The 18,764-nt window shown below is 46.2% G+C and overlaps 1 protein-coding gene across 6 annotated transcripts in view; it reads right to left on the reverse strand.

The window, feature by feature from the left end:
* PHACTR1 (phosphatase and actin regulator 1) overlaps nt 1-18,764 on the reverse strand; it is a 559,123-nt gene that overhangs the window by 298,433 nt on the left and 241,926 nt on the right. The window contains exon 1 of one of the 6 annotated variants that reach the window (XM_078446627.2): nt 14,111-14,247. The exons of 4 other annotated variants lie outside the window; for them this stretch is intronic. The gene's annotated coding sequence lies outside the window, so the exon portion shown is untranslated. Of the gene's footprint in view, nt 1-13,651; nt 13,899-14,110; nt 14,248-18,764 lie in introns of those variants that run through there. One more of the 6 variants, XM_078446626.2, reaches the window with a different exon arrangement.

Genomic DNA, 18,764 nt, shown 5'->3' on the forward strand with positions numbered 1-18,764 from the left:
AAATATTTACATGGCGTCCAAAATTTCAGTTCTTTACAGCCTGTTATAAATACTTCCAGCAAAAAAAGGAGGGGGAGAGGGTGGGATTAGAATGGCTTTTTGGTGGATTAAATTTAACTTCTAAAATATGCCGTATACTTAAGTCCCCTTCTTTGGGATTTAATACTCAAACAACTGGAGGGGCTCCTGGGTGGCTCGGTGGGTTCAGTGTCTAACATCCGCTCAGTACATGATTTCGCAGTTCGTGGGTTCGAGCCCTACGTTGGGCTCTGTGCTGACAGCTCGGAGCCTGGAGCCTGCTTCGGATTGTGTCTCCCTCTCTCTCTGACCCTCCCCCGCTCACACTCTGTCTCTCTCTAAAAAATAAATAAACATTAACAAAAATAAAAAAAATACTACAATGACTGGTTATTAGACAAATTGGGTCTGCATAAATAGGAATATATTCTTTTCTATCTTGCCATAGTTTTGTTATCAAAAAGTAGGAGCGAGCTTAAGAAGTGAGCGCGGCTGTTGGCTAATTATTGGGAGAATGAGAAGTTCAGCTTCACCTAGGTGAAAACTGAACTAATTCTGATTGGCAGGTATTCTCTCCTGGTTAGGGATACAATATTTAATTACCCCAACCACAGCACATGCAGCTACTTCGGGGTGCATTCTGTGACTCATCCAACAAGGTCCACTGGGGTGCAGTTACGAGCAGAATCAGACGTTCCTCAGAAGCAATATTACAGGGGCGCCTGGGTGGCTCAGCAGGTTAAGTGTCTGACTTTGGCTTCAGCTCAGGTCATGATCTCGAGGTCTGTGAATTAGAGCCCCACGTCCTCTGCACTGGCAGCATGGAGCCTGATTCAGATTCTCTGTCTCCCTCTCTCTCTTTCTCTCTCTCTCAAAAATAAATAAATAAACATTAAAAAAATAGAAGTGGGGCACCTGTATGGCTCAGTTGGTTAAGTGTCCAACTCTGGGTTTCGGCTCAGGTCATGATCTCACGGTTCGTGGGTTCGAACCCCACATTGGGCTCTGTGCTGACAGGGCGGAGCCTGCTCGGGATTCTCTCTCCCTCTCTCTCTGCCCCTCCCCTGCTTGCTCTCTCTCTCTCTTTCTCTCTCTCTCAAAAATAAACATTAAAACATTTTTTTAATTAAAAAAAGAAGTAATATGACATCTTAAGTGCAGGATTCTGAATTCTCAAATATGCGTCTAAGTCCTTGAGCATATCAAACATTTTTTTTCTTTTGAGTCTCAATGTTGGTTGTACCCACAGTCCTATCTGTAGCTCACCTATCAGAGGAAACAGGGAGAACCTTTGTAGGGGTGAGAATACACGATGGTTTGCTAAATTTTCACAGCTGAATGTGAACTCTGCAGTCAGCACATCTAGAATCTAAAGCATTTGCCTCTTTCTTTTATCAGCAACATAGAAATGGGCCCTTAAGATGCTTATTAGAGGAGTCAAGTGTGAGTTTATTGCAACTGAATACTCACCTAAGACTCAGGCAAGACACCTGGTTTTGAGAGAGGCAGCCTTGAACTATCGCTTTGATTTCTCCAGGTCAGAACTCCTCAATGTCGGCTGTCCATTAGGATCACCTGCGGTGCTTTAGAAATTCCCTACATCCAAGTAGGGATTTGACTTAGAATTTTTTTAAAGGCTTCCCGGGCTCATGAACCACTATTCTAGAACCTTGCTTCTTCTCCAAGTGTGGTTTGTATGGGCATGACCTGGGAGACTCTTAGAAATGAAGTCCCGGGGCGCCTGGGTGGCTCAGTCGGTTAAGCGGCCGATTTCGGCTCAGGTCATGATCTCACGGTCCGTGGGTTCGAGCCCCGCGTCGGGCTCTGTGCTGACAGCTCAGAGCCTGGAGCCTGTTTCGGATTCTGTGTCTCCCTCTCTCTGACCCTCCCCCATTCATGCTCTGTCTCTCTCTGTCTCAAAAATAAATAAATGTTAAAAAAAAAATTAAAAAAAAAAAAGAAATGAAGTCCCTTGAGCCCCACGTCATACCTGTTAAATCAAAATCTGCATGTTTGGTGAGATTCCCAGGTGATTCTAATACATTTGAACGTTCGTGAACTGCTTTTTTAAACATAAGGTTCCATAGGCTCTTTGTTTGTGTTGTCAGATCATCAAAGAGCAGCAGGCCAGCCGAACTCTCTGGTGAATGAGTTCCGGTTTCATGATTTGTCTGAGGATCAGTATGGCCCATTGGGGTCAGTTACACAATTCCCGTCAAGGACATTTTCCCATTATATACCCAATAGTCCCCATGCAAGAATCCGTGCCATAAAAGTCCTTTAACATTTCAATGGCAGAAAAAGCTCATGTCACCAGATGAATTAACGGTCCACGGGAATTTCGAGACGGCATCCTGGTGAAATCTTTGAAACGGATTTCAGAGGAACCATCAGTAGCTGTGCCTGGGAAGGTCTCCAGTTACACCTGGGCTTCAGTACCCATCTCCCTGGGATTAAACTGCAGGCCAGGGGTCAGAACTGGGAAGAGTGGGGAGTGGTGGCTCTCCAAGTGGTGTCCTGGGACGAGCAGATCACCTGGAGGGCTTATTAGGAATACAAGTTCTCAGGTCACCCCCGGGCCTGCTGAAGCAGAAACTCTGAGGATGGGGCCTCCATGATTCCGATGGACATGGAATTTGAGAACCACTCGAAGCAGATGTGAGGGAGGCTCAGAGAACTTTCATTTCTAGCAATTTCCCAAGTGAAGCTGATCAGGGAACTTACGTTAAACACCCACCCCCCCCTCAGTGGGGCACCTGGGTGGCTCAGCCGGCTAAGCGTCCGACTCTTGCTTTCAGCTCAGGTCATGATCTCGTGGTTTGCAAGTTCGAGCCCCACATGAGACTCTTAGCTGTCAGCATGGAGCCCGCTTTGGATCCCCTGTCCCCCGCCCCCCCCCCCACTTGCTCCCTCTCTCAAAAATAAACATTAAAAAAACATCAAAAACTGCCCGATGAAGAGCAATGAAAGAGAAAGCAACATAAACTTGACTTTACGTAAAAGCTACTTTAGGGGCGCCTAGGTGGCTCAGTCGATTAAGCTCTGACTTCGGCTCAGGTCATGATCTTGCAGTTTGTGAGTTCAAGCCCTGCGTCGGGCTCTGTGCTGACAGCTCAGAGCCTGGAGCCTGCTTCGGATTCTGTGTCTCTCCCCCTCTCTCTCTACCCCTCCTCCACTTGTGCTCTCTCTCTATCAAAAAATGAATAAGTGTAAAACAAAAATTAAAAAAAAAACTAACTTAGGAGGCTTCAATTCTGGGAATTTTAGTTCATTAAAAAAAAAAAACCTCAAAAATAATGGGATTATTATTATTTTTTTTTACTATCCCTGAAGTTAGTAGCTCCTTTGAAGCTACTATTTTCCAAGCTCGATTATGAAATTCTACCTTGGGTTTTTAAGGGCTAAGATACTAACAAGATTTCAGTAGAGAAGTTATATGCTGAATTATCATTTAGCAAATGGAATGTGGTGAAAGGGTATGAAAATCTAAGAAAGGGAAGGAGTTTGAGCGGAAATCACAGAAGCCAGTGGTCACCTTCCCCTTGGGTTATTTTCCCTGAAGGATTGTATTATTCTAGTGAGTGAGACAGGCACGCAGTGCAGAGTCCCCAAAGGCATCATAAGGTCGGCTCTGTCAGCTTTGGAAATCTCCATTTCCAGGGCTCTGCCCCCCCCCCCCTCCCTGCCCCCCAATCCAGAACCTCTGCTCAGGCATCTGTTAGCTCTTGGCAAAACAGCCCTTCCTGTTTTCAAGATAATGTTTTAAAATGGCTCATAAAAGGTTTCTTGGACATAACCAGTCGTTGCAAAACAGCATTTTGATGATTAAACTATACATGAATCAGAAACATATGGAGTGAATGAATTTCCCTCGGGTTTGGCAAAACGCACCTTGGACTTTATTCCGTCCAGAATATTTGAAAGACGGTTTCGAGTGTTTGTGGAATCAAACAAACACGGCTTCGCTCTTCCCAGCTCCCTTTTACGTTCTAGCAGTTTAAGAGGACAAAGATTTCTCCGGGTTTGCCTTCGCCTTTGTTCCTACCGTTACCAGACGTCTACACAAACGCAGCTTTTGCTCACCTAAGGGTTGCGGCTGAACGAGGACAGAGTACAGTTACCAGATGCATTCCAGCTCTCTCTTCTGGTTTCTGAATGGTTCAAGAGGTTTCTTTTTAATTCATAAAGGAAGGGTTTCATACTTGGGTTATTTCAAAGAATGGAAAGTCCCTTGGAGGTGAACTCTTTCCTGCTTGCCTGCAGAGATTCAAGCTCTCTATTCTTGTAGCCTCCGGCATTTGAACTCTGTGGGCAGAGGTGTTTGGATGAAACAGCACAGCTCTGGAGAGCCCCTCTGTGTGGTCAGAAAGATTACTCAACTTCTGGACATCTTGGAGGGGCTTTTCAGAAAGTAGGAGGGAGCCCAGGATTCTGGTGGATTTTTTTCCCCCTATTATATATCATTAATATGTTTTTGAATATAACAAACAACTCGTGCCCTTTTTTGATGAAGCCCCCTCTGCATGTAGAAACTATTCCTTTCCCAGGCCGAGTACCGTTGGGAAATAACGCTTAATACCTAAGTATCAGGGGAATATTTAATTTCTTCATACCTCAGGGTCGTAGACAAAGAAGTCTCAGGGATCTGGATTTGGGAAACTTAAAGAGGGACTTCATACCTTTAAAAAAGTTCAAAGATAATCGATTTGGGAGATGAAATGCAAAACAGGGACCATGTCTTTTGTGTCGCGTTATCCAAATCTAACATACAAATAGCATAATTGTGTTTTCCCCTATTAATGAGCAATCTGTCAATAAACCATAAGTCTATTAATGTGAAATGCAGAAGCGATTAGGAGAATTGTTGCCAAGTAACATGAATTGTATTCTTGGAAACCTTGAAATCTTCAAACTTTTTTATGAAACGGCACAACCTACCGACATAACATGCTCAACTTCGGCAGCCATTAAATAATTTTACTATCCCTTTGTGACACTGAGGGGGGAGAAGAAGAAAGAAAAGAAACCTAAAGGATGGGAGAGAAAACAACATTCCTGTGGGACAGAAGAATTTGAACAAAAACAGGAAGGTAGGAATATCTGTGGTGCAAAGAGAAAATATTGGAAAAAAATAAAATTAAAAACAAGAAACTAGAGAACGAGACAGGGTATCATTAGCATTAATGCTTCTCTTCCTCCAAGGTCTCAAACTCCAAAACTTCACCCTGTTATTCCAACCTCCAAGGTCACTCTGCCTGGGCTTGAATTCCCTGTTCCATGTATAAGCAAGGTGCCCCTTGGCAAGTTGCTTTAGTTCTTTGAGCTCACTCTCCTCATCTGTAAAATGGGCATCATAGTCACTGCCTCGGGACTTTTGCACGGATTAAGTGAGCTTGCTCAGGTAGAGTCTCTCAGTAGCACATGGACTATATGAACTCTCAGAAAATAACAGCTGGCATCTCTGTTCTCAGACCCCGGTCCTTAAGCCCTGCTGCACCTGCTGCTTACCCTTCCTACAATCTCCCAACCACCCACCACCTCCTGCTGACTTCAGAGTCCTCCTGGACCCCTGCCTCCCCTTTGCCCTTCATATGCAATCAGTGGCCAAGTCCTGTTGATTCCACTTCCTCCATTTTTCCTCGCTATCACCTGATCCAGACCTTTGCTAAGTCATTACAAGTGGATGGCATTGCACAATGAGACACCAGTCTGGCAGACTGGGTTCATGCTTGCTGTCTAGGCTCCAGCAAGGCTTCTCCCAGCCTTAGTTTACTCTAACTCTGTGCGAAGGAGGTTACTATAGGATTCTCAATATTCAAGTAGCCCTCTTCTGTAAAGTCAGGGTGAACACTCAATTACTGAGTACAGAACCATTGCTCCTGGGGGAAATGTATGGTAAGATTCCCGCGAGCCTCTGGTCACAATGTTTTCACCAACTGATCAATTTATACCTTGTATTAAGTGTGTTTCTGTTTGAAGACCTCTTAGTATCTATTGCTGATTCATTAACCTTGAACTTGGCCCACAGCACTATAACTCATTCCTGAACGAAGCTCATCAAACACATATTTTCTCCATAAGCATACCGCAGACTTCTTGTGCTCAAGAACACAAGACAACACTTCAGCACTATACTTGGGGACCATTTTATTTTTTATTTTTTTATTATTAAATTTTTAAAGTTTATTTATATGAGAGAGAGAGAGGCAGAGCGTGAGCAGGGGAGGGTCAGAGAGAGAGGGAGATGCAGAATCCGAAGGAGGTTCCAGGCTCTGAGCTGTCCGCACAGAGCCCGACGCAGGGCTTGAACTCACGAACCACAAGGTGTGAGATCACAACCTGAGCTGAAGTCGGATGCTTAATTGACTGAGCCACCCAGGCGCCCCAAACTTGGGGACCATTTTACAGCAGAGTTACCAACAAAAAGCAAAACAAAACAAAACAAAACACCATGAACAACATGAGACTAAACAGACCATGAAAACACCACTTGTTTACAGTATGAAGCCGAAACACAAGAGCAGAGTGTCCCCTTCTTCGATTTTCAGTTGGAAATATACATGTGGGGCAAAATTTTTGTGCTGCTCTGCACATGCCCACGGATGACGGAAAGCATCACGAGTATTGGGGTTACAAATAAATTGAGTGAATAAGCGAATGTGCAAGTACAGAACCCACGAATGACGCGGATCAAGTCGATTTGCACCTACCTGGCTATTTGCACCTACCTCGCAGGTCTCCTGGGCGGGTCAAAGAAAATGCTCAGAGAGTAATATCTAAAGGAAATGTTCAGCAACCACTAGGCACTCAGCAAGTGAGAGCTACTTGCTATTAGTATCATCATCATTAACCATTGTTTGGTTCGCCACCCGTGCAATAACACTGTAACTGACTGTTGCACTCCCCTCTCTCCATTCACCCTATCCTTCGCGTATTTCTAAGCTCCGACCATGTCATTCTCTGCTTGATATTCAAGTTCTCTCCAGCGAATGTACAACTGGTCGCCTTCTTTCTACCCGCTCCTCTCCTAAAACGGGCCTGCTCACCCACCTCAGGTACCATTTTGCTTCCCACGTACTCCAGCTCTCCTCTATTGGGAATTTTCTCCTCCTCCCCATCCGCCCTGAAATACACCGGTTCATCCCTCAAGACCTTGGTTAAAAACATTCCCAAAGCCATCTGTAGGGGCGCCTGGGTGGCTCAGTCGGTTAAGTGGCCGACTCTTGATTTCAACTAAGGTCCTGATCTCACGGTTATGGGACCGAGCCCCGAGTCAGGCTCTGCGCTGACCGTGCAGAACCTGCTTGGGATTCTCTCTCTCCCTCTCTCTCTCTACCTCTCCCTCCTTCCCTCCCTCTCTCTCCCTCTCTCAAAGTAAATAAACACTAAAAATAAAAACAAAAAAACCCAGAAAACATTCCTGAAGCCCTCTCTAGCTAGAATTATCTTTTTTTTTTCAACCTCAGTAACCATTTTTTCTGTTCTCATGAAGCTGCCAGTTCTGGATCTTACTAAAACTTTTACATACATGATTTATTTCTCTAGATACAATAGATCTGATTCATCTTTTCTTACCCCGCAAAACAGGGTTCTTGGTTCAGTAACCAGTAAGTGCTTACCGATTAAATACAATAACAACGATGACAACAAAAACCCCAAGGTAGTGATTTTTTGCTTTATCAAAAAACAAACAAGAAGAAAAAAAACAAAACAAAAAAAAAAAACAACCCACATTCTTCACTTCACTTGGGAAGTTCTATATGTGAACAAACCAACTTAAACAAGAGTTCCTAATTTATGTTCCTAATTTATACGAAAGCCAAAGAGAACCAATGTTAATTTTTTCTTGAGGTCTGATGGCTTGTTCCTGATTGTGTATCCTTGTAACTTTTCAGGCTCCAGGTCCTTTTTTGGGCAAGTCACGAACCTTAAAATCAGTGCTAAGTAATCCTTATTCTGACATATTCTGAATTGTATCCCGGTTTCAACAGCCTCTTTCGAATAACCCAGACAAGAGAACTCGCCACATGGAGACAACACCACACCCAAACAGCTTGAAGACTGGGCAGACTCATTTAGCTTGCTGACCCTTTCCTTCCTCTGCCTCTGAAAGGGATCCCATTAGAGGGGGAAATCCATCCACTAAGGATTCAGTGTGTTCTCGTTTGTGCCAAGACAGCACCAGGAGCAGACTCAGGAGGTATGGTCATGATGCTTGGGGAACCGATCCTTTCCCCTTGGGCATGCAGGCGTATCTTTTTTTTTTTTTTTTTAAAGCAAAAGGACCCAACAGGGTATTTTACGAGTCACTAAATGTGTGCTTCCTTGTCCCTTCCAATATAATTTTTCACTACCATCGTTTTTGTTTGCTTGTTTGTTTTTTAAATCTAGGTATGCCTTGTTTGCATGATTTCCTCACGTTTCCTGTTGGGATGTGCCCTCCCGGAGTGTGCAAATGGTCACCGAAAGGGGCAGTTGTGAGGGGTAAGGGGCGAGAGGAAGGCAGGGAGCACGCCCACTCTTAGCTGCAGACACTGTGAATCACCTGCTCCTCACCTGTTACCACTTTCTCTTCCGTGCCTTTTCATGCCTGTGACTTTAGGAGAGGTGTCAGTCCCCCTGCGCTTCCCATATTTGTGGGGACATCTCAGCCATCAGCTGGGCCTCGTTTCTCTTCTCTGAAATCAATGATCTCAGATTTAAAAAGAAAGTGATATGTAGGGGCGCCTGGGTGTCTCAGTCGGTTAAGCGTCCGACTTTGGCTCCGGTCATGATCTCATAGCTCGTGAGTTCGAGCCCCACATCGGGCTCTGTGCTGACAGTCGGAGCCTGGAGCCCTGCTTTGGATTCTGTGTCCCCCTCCCTCTCTGTCCTCCCCCACTCACACTCTATCTCTCTCTCTCTCTCTCAAAAATAAACATTTAAGAAATTAATTAAAAAAATTAAAAAATTAAGAAAGTGATATGTAAACATCACTTACAAACCATCTGCCTCTCGACTCACAAATTCTGTTTCAGGAGTAAATAAATGTACATGTGTGTGTATTTCAGGCAACCGTGTAACTGAATGTCACTGTTCATACTGACTGAGAGCAGGGAGGGCTGCAGACTGACTGAAGTCTGCACGATCACTCTGAACACGTCAGGACCCCGGATGGCAGGACCAATCTCCGACTTCCTTTACGAGACAGAACATTGAAAGGAAGTGGGAAATTAGCCAGGGAAATGCCACAGTCCTTCTGACCTCGAAGGACCAATTAAATCCAAATTCCAAACAATTCCAAACAATTAAATCCATTCTCTGAGAACATCTGTCACCATAGAGATGCAACCTTGACAGGGACAGTCTGCTAATTCTTGGACAGAACACCTGGGAGGAAGTCAGAACTCAAGCTCCGTGCTTCCCCTCTTAGTAGAAACACCCCAGGAAGTCAAGCTCCTCTGAATCTGGAGCCACGTCTCCCAGACCACTTTCCCTGATGTCTCTCCATGGAGATTTTGGAGATTGTATTTTCCTTCAGGGATCTAATAAATTTCTAAAACAAGAACATACCTTTTAATGAGCTTTCTTAGTTGATAGAGGTTATGGGCTGAATTGTGTGCCCTCCAGATCCACAGGATGAAGCCCTAACCCCCAGTACTGAGGGCACTTTGACGATGGCCCCCCCTCAGAATGCGACTGTATTTAGAGATAAGGTCTATAGGGAGGTAATCAAAGTTAAAGGAGGTCATATGGGCAGAGCCCTAATCCCCTCAGACCCGTGTCTTTATCAGAAGAGGAAGATGGGTGCCTGGGTGGCTCAGTCAGTTAAGCATCCGACTTTAGCTCAGGTCATGAGCTCGTGGTTCCTGGGTTTGAACCCAGCATCGGGCTCTGTGCTGACAGCTCGGGGCCTGGAGCCCGCTTCGGATTCTGGGTCTCCCTCTCTCTCTGCCCCTCCCCTGCTCATGCTCTATGTCTCTTAAAAATAAATAGAACATTAAAAATTAGAAAAAAAAAAGAAGAGGAAGAGACACCAGGGATGTGCGTGCGCGTGGACACATGCACACACGCACGCGCGCGCGCACACACACACACACACACACACACACACACATCTGAGGGCACAGAAAGAAGGCCACCATATTCAAGCCAAGGAGAGAGGTCTCGGGAGAAACCAAACTGCCAACACCACCACCTTGGAGTTGGGCCTCCAGAGCCATCAGACAATAAGGTTCTGCTGTTTAAGCCTCTCCTTCTGAGCCTTTGTGTTACAGTCACCCTAGCAAATGGATACAGCAGTTATAGGTTATGCATTAGCTATAGATTATCCACAGTGATTTTCTTCTGTATCCCTAAGAAGAAAATCCCGTTTTTTGGTAACATACACGTTCCTTCCTTTTTGTCGATTTTCTTTAACCCTAAATAGTTATTAAAACCTCTTGATAGGCCCAGCTAACATTCAAGTTCTAAACATTGTTGACGGAATAGTCGAAGGTTCTGGTCATCTCTTCAGTTTGTTTTTTTTTTTTAATGTTTATTTAGTTTTGAGAGAGAGAGAGAGAGAGAGAGAGAGAGAGAATGAGCAGGGGAGGGGCAGAGAGAGAGACACACACACAAAATCTGAAGCAGGCTCCAGGCTCTGAGCTGTCAGCACAGAGCCCGATGCGGGGCTCTAACTCACGAACCGTGAGATCATGCCCTGAGCTGAAATCGGACGCTTAACCGACTGAGCCACCAGGTGCCCCCCATTTCTGTTTGTCTTAATTTTAGACTTTTGTGTTGTCTTTGTGGTGGGTTTCTTAAAAGAAGACACTCTACACCATTCTTCACTCTGCCCTTGTCGGGGAGCAGGGGGGATTTTTATTCACTTTGTTGCCCTGAGAGCCCAGGCTATTCCTGGAGCACCTTTTATGAAATCCCTCTCTCAGCACCTTCCCTGTAACTGTGGATTCTGAATCCTACAGGAAGCAGAATACCCATGGAATGCAAAAAGAAAGGCCTTTTGACATCGTTAGCCTTTAGATTAATTATATGACTGTTTTTGGACTTTTATAGCATATGATCGGTGGTTGCTTGATGGGAGGCATGAAATCCCCCCCATTCGGAGGCTGCAAGACAAAATAAAAACAGAGCCCAGAAGGGGCTGCAGGGTCGCAGATTTTGCGCTGTTCCAATTGGAGCGCTGGGGTCATGATCACAACCACCCATCGGCATGAGCTGGCCATGTGGGTAAACACCTTTAGGGGCCCTAAGACCAGCAATTCTGGAGAAAAAAAAAATGACACAGCGTAACTAACAGCAAGCTGAAGTGAGGAAAATCAAGTCGGCTGCACCAGACTCCATCCACGGAAAGTGTCCGAGGCTCTCCAGAGACAAGGGCTACCCTGCCTTGGTGGGGCCAGCCCTGGTGTGGTCCCCAGTGGGATCATCAGGAACAGTGCAATCCCACAGGTAGGACTCAGGGAGCCTGGGGACAGATATCCACCCCCCCCCCCCAGGTGCTGCCACCGATGTCCTGTGTGGCTTCAACCAGTTCAATAGACTCTTCTGTGCAAAACGTGGGGACAATGATTCACAAAAAGGAACAGACATGCTAACAGCTTCATTCCAGAACATTCTGAGGATCCCAAACGTTGTTGTAAAGTTGCACAACATTATTTATTCCCTCCTCTCTGGGATATTAAAAGGAAAACCATGAACTGGTTTCTCAACTGTTTTGTGGTCACTGAAAACATCACAAATCATAACACTAACAACAGTAGCCACTAAAAGTCACAAATCATAACCATAATAATATCAGGTACTGTTTATTCGATGCTACTTATGCGAAACATTGTGCTATGTGCTGTTTTCCTTATATATCACTTTATTCACTTCCCATACAACCTGTGAGTTAACTACTGTTAATATCCGATTTTACAGAGGGAAAAACCGAGGCTTAGAAAGGTCAGGAAGCTTGCCCAAGGTCACTCACTGAATAGGTAGAAGAATTGCAAACGGAGCCCAAGTCAGTGTGAACACAGAAGGCTTATGCTTTTAAACAAAGTCTCCACATTTCTACAGGGACCAGATTTTCCCCTTCCTCTCTGGCCTCTTCTGATCAGCTGTCACATGAGCTACTGAACTGTCCCAGAAGCGGACATCCAAACTTATTATCTTCGTGTCCAAACTGCATTTCCCAGACCGTGCCTCATCCTGAAAGTAACACAAAAATCCTTTGTAACACCACAAGTCCTGGTTCTTGGGGTGGAAAATGTGGGCACCACGATTTAGGCAGATGACCAAATTTGAGTGGATTACAGAGTGCAAGGCAAGGCACTCAACAGTAAAACTAGTCAGGGCACCGTGTCATCTTCTGTGATCTCAAAGGCACTGGTGGGTCATATGGTGTCCAGAGGTCACCCTCACGAATCTCGGTCCTCGGTATATTATGGAAATGTAGAAATGCATCCGTTTTCGAGGGGTGGAAATCTGCATAAAAGGCACTCCGTGTGCTGTCATTAATTATTTAAGCGATGCTTTCTGGAGGGACTGCCAAGGCCTGCAAAGGGGGATCCGTGAACTGTTCTCTCATATTATGAATATTTGTGATATTACGCTATCTATATTTCACACATGGGCATTAATCAGAAACCTCACCACGTTATCCCATTTGGCTCTGTGGTCATCATTTAGTTGTGCTAAATGGAATCTTTTCCATCCCGAAATGTGCTGGTGATCTCAAAGAATCACTGAATCAGGATCATTTCTTTTTGTGATATCCGAATACTCTCTCATGGCGATCCTTGTGCCCCTCCAAAGAGTTGTTTATATCGGACACGTTTGGCTCATAGAATTTGCCTCAGCCAAGGAGTGAGGTTGCAAAGGGGTAAAAGGCGGCCAAAAACCTGAATATCTCTTCACAAGACATCATTCTGAACACATGTTCCCTTTGGCTTGAACATCACCGTATTTTGTTTAGAGCACCTCAGTGTGGCCAAAAAAGAAACGCAATTCAAAAGGAACCCCTCAAAACTACCGCCTTGCCTATTTCCCGAGTTCTCTAAGAATCCGTGAGAAAAAGAACCCATGGTGGCCGTTCTCGTTCATGCCCAGCAAGCTGTGATCCGTTGCCATATTGATTTTTATCCCCATGCCTCAAACCTCAAAATGCCACAGCCTGAAATGGGGTCTAACCAAACCTTTCTTTTTCCTTCTATTTTTTCCCCGGTCCGGTCCGCTTTCTCTTTTGTCATCCACAACTTCTCCCCGGGGCCCACCTCCCCCAGAGTAACAACTGCTTGATCCGATTTTTCCTCTCCTGTCTCTTTAAGTCGGAAACTTCCTGAGGTTCCTAAGTGCTGCCTGCCTCAGCGGGCGCCCAGCAAGTCTATACCGCAGTGAGATTTGCAAGTGAATCCCCCTGATCTGAAAAACATCCCTAGTTTCCCACCAGAGTCTTCTGACTTCCAGGCATCCACAGCTCCACCAGTGGGTTCCAAGACATCCCGTGAACCAGCTCCGAAGACTGAAAAACCAAATCAATCCACGCTGGCAGCTCCAAAAGGGGAAAATTCCCTAAACCCAGCCACACACACAAAAAACCGAATGCAAAACCCAACTAACAAACACACAAAAAGCAGTTAAAATTACTTAAGACTCAAAAACCTACCTTACTGGTGCTCCCAAGCTCTTTGCTCACGCAAGTATCCTCCCCTCCGGGTCTGTTTTCTGGCTAATAGCTGTGCTTTCTTGGACTAAGCAACAGTGGGAAGCGTCCGGGTCTGAAATACACATGCTACACACACCCAGGCAAGGCTTTCAGTGCCAGGCGGCTCCTTCGCCTTCCTTCCCGGCCCCGGGCCAGCCCGTGCCAAGTCCCTGACTGCTGACAATCTCCTCCATAAGACGGGATGGGGGCTGGAAGGGAGCCCACGGGAGCTGGGGGACCGATCCCACTCACCATGGACTGGGTGGCCACCCGTGTAACCTTAAAACCCTTCCACAGGTTTCTCCAGCCTCATCCAGATCCCAGAACAAGTTGGCAGACTCCTGGCTTTCCCTGCTGGCACCCAGGCCACTGCCGGGCGGCGCCCCCCGGGGGGGCTGGCAGGACTCTGATGTCTCTTACCTTCACAAAGCCCCAGTTCTTAAAAGCCTGGCTGAAGTCTCCAAGGAGCCAGGCGTTTTCCTTGACATTGGAGGCAACCAATTTCAGAGGCAGGGAACATTTCGAAATGAAACAGAAAGTAACCCAGGGATCCAACCAGACCCCCCCGACCTGCACTTGGCCCTCCGCGGCAGCCTCTGGGAGCCTCCGGACCCGGACAGCCCTCCCAGCGGTTTCGGCTTGGAGAAAATTCAGAGAAACCTGCCGCTTGCCAGTCTGGAACTCACGGCCGGAGTTTTTTATGTTTGTTTGTTTTTTTTTTTTTTTTAATTTATTATTTATTTATTATTATTTTCTTTTTTAGTATTTGTTGAGCTTTTTAACATGCAGTTTGTCTCCTTCTGCAGGGAATTACTCAGTGAGCCTGTCACCTGACTCACAGCAGCTCCATTATATAATTCAAACTGTGCTGTTGGGAGTTCGGATCAGAAAACCACAGTCCCCGCCCCTCCCCCCACAGGCCTCCCCCCCTCCCCCTCCCCCTCCCCCTGGAGTGACGGGAGAGGAGTGGAGTGGGGTGAGGGAGACCTTGGAAACTCCGCTGACCCTTCTTTTTTGAAACTTCAGGTTGGGCAGAGGGGACTGCTACATTTTTGCAGTGTATTTCCCTTTGGTTTGATACTTTTGGGTAGAGGACCTCCTAAACGCCAATGCTGAGTTAGCAGAGATTGCTTAAGATGTAACATCTTAAGATGTAACTGTAGCAGCTTCCTTGATTTTCTTTCAGGGGGGCTCCAGATAAGCCACATCGCTGAATGATAGAGGGCGTAGATCTGTAACACCTGAACGAAGGAGCACTGAAACCTGGAGTGTTTACTACTTTTGCCACAGATCTTAAGTTCCCTGAAATGTCAAAGGGGTAAATTGGGTTGAGGGGTCATCGGCCAACTCCCCTCTCCCCACCTGACCTTGATCACCATAAACCCTCCCCCAGCCTCCTCAGATAAGCCTAACACCCCACCGAAAGCCACATGCTTGCTATGCGAATACCTTTTAAAAGCCAACTCTCTCACCCCCTACTTTCTAGCAAACTGAAACCCTTAAGGCAAACCTCCCTGGATATTTTGAAGCCAGCACTGTCTGGGGCGAAGGTGATAAGAATCATCCCAGTCTGTTCCAATTTCCCTTTCTCGGCATCCATCATTTCTGTGATATTCATGGAGGGGGCAGCATGTTAGACCATAGAATTGACCCACGAATGAGAGGCTCTTTGAGAAACTTGGACGGTGTAAAACGAGCGGAACACTGAAAGCATCATGAAACATGATAATCCCAACATAAAAAAACTGCAACCTGTTTGCTTTGTCCATATCAAAGCCAGGCTGAGCTGCAGAAGGGGGCTGAGCTCTGGGTTCCCTGTCTTCTCCCAGCCAGTGGAGGCCTGTTGGTGAATGTGGGAAGTACCTGAAAAGGACTGTTAAAGTCTACGGGAACAAATACCAACCCTGATCACCCTCTTTTGGTCTGTCCTACTCTGACCTCCTTGCTCCCTTCTGCACCCGGCCTATAGCCCCCAGAGGAAACTACCCTGCCGTTCCTTTCTACCTCCAGCATTGGGCGTAACATTAGATACCATTACTATATAAAGCTGTGCTGACACGAGACTGATACTGTGTCCTAAGAATAGCTTCCAAAGTCCGTTGTAAGCGTCTATCCACATATCCCTCTGAAGTGGGCACGGGATCGTTATTTTTATTTTTCTGTTTATTTATTTTTGAGAGAGAGGGAGAGACAGAGCGTGAGCAGGGGGAGGGGCAGAGAGAGAGGGATACACAGAATCCGAAGCAGGGTTCATTCAGGCTCTGAGCCATCAGCACAGAGCCCAACGCGGGGCTCGAACCCACGGACCGTGAGATCATGACCTGAGCCGAAGTCGGACGTTCAGCCGACTCAGCGCCCCCAGGCGCCCCGGGATCATTTTTACTCTCCTTATACAGACCCCAAAAAGCCAGTGACACAGGCAGGGATTACAGGCCAGCCTTCCGACTCTCCATGCACGGTTTTGCAAAGACCCAGACACATGTGAAAAAAATATAAATGTGTAAACCCCAGTGACAGACTGATGTCTGTTTACTTCACCCCCTCTAGGTATCGTAAATATAATTAATGTTGCCACAGTTGCTAAGGTAACTACACAGTAAGAGAATAGGAAGCATCAGGTGATGAGACCCTCCTCAGTAATGGGGAGAAAAGCAATAATACAAAATATACCCTTGGTCTGTATATAGTCATTAAATATTGACACCACAAAAATTGAATTTCCCAGACCCGCACTATTCAATGGAAATATAAGGGGAGCCACATATGTGATTTAGAATGGTCTAGGGGTGCCTGGGTGGCTCAGTCGGTTAAGCATCAGACTTTGGCTGGCGAATTTGAGCCCCGTTCTGTGTTGTCAGTGCAGAGCCCGCTTTGGATTCTCTGTCTCCCTCTCTCTGCTCCTCCCCTGCTCTCTCTCTCTCTCTCTCTCTCAAAAATAAACATTTTTAAAACATAAAATGAAATAAAGTTGTCTAGCTGTTGCATTAAAAGACTAGTGAGGGGCACCTGGGTGGCTCAGTCAGCGGAGCCTCCACCTCTCGATTTTGGCTCAAGTCACGATCTCATGCTTTATGGGTTCGAGTCCTGCGACGGGCTCCATGCTGACAGTGAAGAGCAGGCTTGGGAGCCTCTGTGCCCCTCCCCCACTCACGCTCTCTCAGAAATCAACGTTTAAAAGCCTATCCTTTAAAAAAATTAGAATTAGAATTAAATGACTGGTGAAATTAATTTTGGCAATGTGTTTATTTCATTTAATCCAATATATCCAAAATGTCATTTCAACATGTAGTCAATGTAAACTTAGCCACAAACTATTTTTTATTCTTTTCTTCACACTCAATCTCTGAAACCTGGTATGAATTATATGTATGTACCACCTACATCACATCTCCGCTGGGGGGTAGGAGCCACGTTTCAGGTTCTCAAAGCCACATGTGGCCAGTGACTACCACATTGGATGGTGCGACCTCAGAACCTATTTGGTCACTCGGGGCTTGGAATTTGTTCTTCTGAGGACGCATTTGCTTATCCCTACTTGAAACGTTTAGAAAGATAAATTACATTCATTTGGCGCTGGCCTTACAGCATAAATCGAGTGGTGTTCTCTTGGATGCAGCGAGAAAAGATCAAATAAGCTCGGAACTGAAATGGTTTGAAAGGTTCAGCTTCTTTCATGCCACCAGAGGATAGCGAAGATTAAGAAATAAATCTCAGGTTTATGAAACATTCCTTCACTGGGTAGCCCCAGTTGCCCGAGTTAGGAACCTCAGAATCATGTTTGCAGTTGTTGGGTTTTTTTTTTAACGTTTATATATTGAGAGACCCACAGCGCCCGCAGGGGAGGGGCAGAGAGAGGGGGAGACACAGAACCCGAAGCAGGCTCCAGGCTCCGGGCCGTCAGCACAGAGCCCGACGCGGGGCTCGAACTCACAGACCGCGAGATCGTGACCCAAGAGAAGCCCGTCGCCCAACCAACCGAGCCACCCAGGCGCCCCTCGTGTTTGCACTTTCTACGTCTCCCTCCGCTCCTTGGAACCCCTCCAACAGACCACTCGGTCTTCCCGGGTCTCCCTGTCACCTCTTCTGCAGTTCCGGGACCTCTGCTCTATCCCAGACGATCCCAGGAACCCCTGCCTGGGCTCCCTGCCTCCCCTCTCCAGCCATTCATGTTGGCTTTCAATCCTGCCTTCAGTGTGAGTACACGGTGAAAGCAGACATTTAACCCCGTTGCGTCTCAGCTGTAAACCTTTCAGAGCAACCTGATGCCTTTCAAATAAGATCCATAGGCAATCATAAAGTGGCCTTCAGGGAACTCTCTGGCCCATCTCCTGGCTGCCCTTTCTTTGATTTTTACCTCGGTCTACATTCATGATTTCCATGACAACCTGCCTCTGGTTAGTCTGTTCCCTCTGCCTGGAACGTCCTTTCTTAAAATGCCTGCCCCTTCGCAGGCAGAAAAATCCTGTGAGCCTAGCTGCAGTATTTACTGTAGGGTTTCTTAACCCTGTAGTCCAAATTAACAGCCCCCTCACCTAGGTCGTCTACACCACGCTTACAAATAGATGTCTATACCATTTATCACAATTCTGTTGTAATTACATGACACGCTGGACAGGCATTTCCTTACGGGGGGGAACCACATGATGCTTGCCTTTGATTTCACTTTGGGATATAGTAGCATCTCAATAAATGCCTGGGGCATTTTCCCTTCCCTTTCCACCCACCCCTGCCCTCCCCTTCTAATTGTCTAACCACTTGGTATATCGTCACCGTCATCGCCACCACCATCATCATTGCATAGGAGGAGCCAAGGTTTATTAGTACCACTAAGTACCCTACACCGTAGTAAGCATTTTACAGACATTTCATTTAATTTCAACAATAAAGCTGCAACAATAAAGAGAAAGCTGCACGATAGGGACTTCTCAATTTTTCAAAACTGTGGCACCTTGAATAGCATTTCCAGTCTTTCATCGGCTCAGGTCATGATCTCATGGCTCATGAGTTCAAGTCCCACGTCGGGCTCTGTGCTGACAGCTCGGGGCCTGCTTCTGTGTCTCCCTCTCTCTCTCTG

The sequence above is a fragment of the Panthera onca genome, chromosome B2, assembly GCF_046562875.1.
Source record: "Panthera onca isolate mPanOnc1 chromosome B2, mPanOnc1 haplotype 2, whole genome shotgun sequence".
Lineage (NCBI taxonomy): Eukaryota > Metazoa > Chordata > Mammalia > Carnivora > Felidae > Panthera > Panthera onca.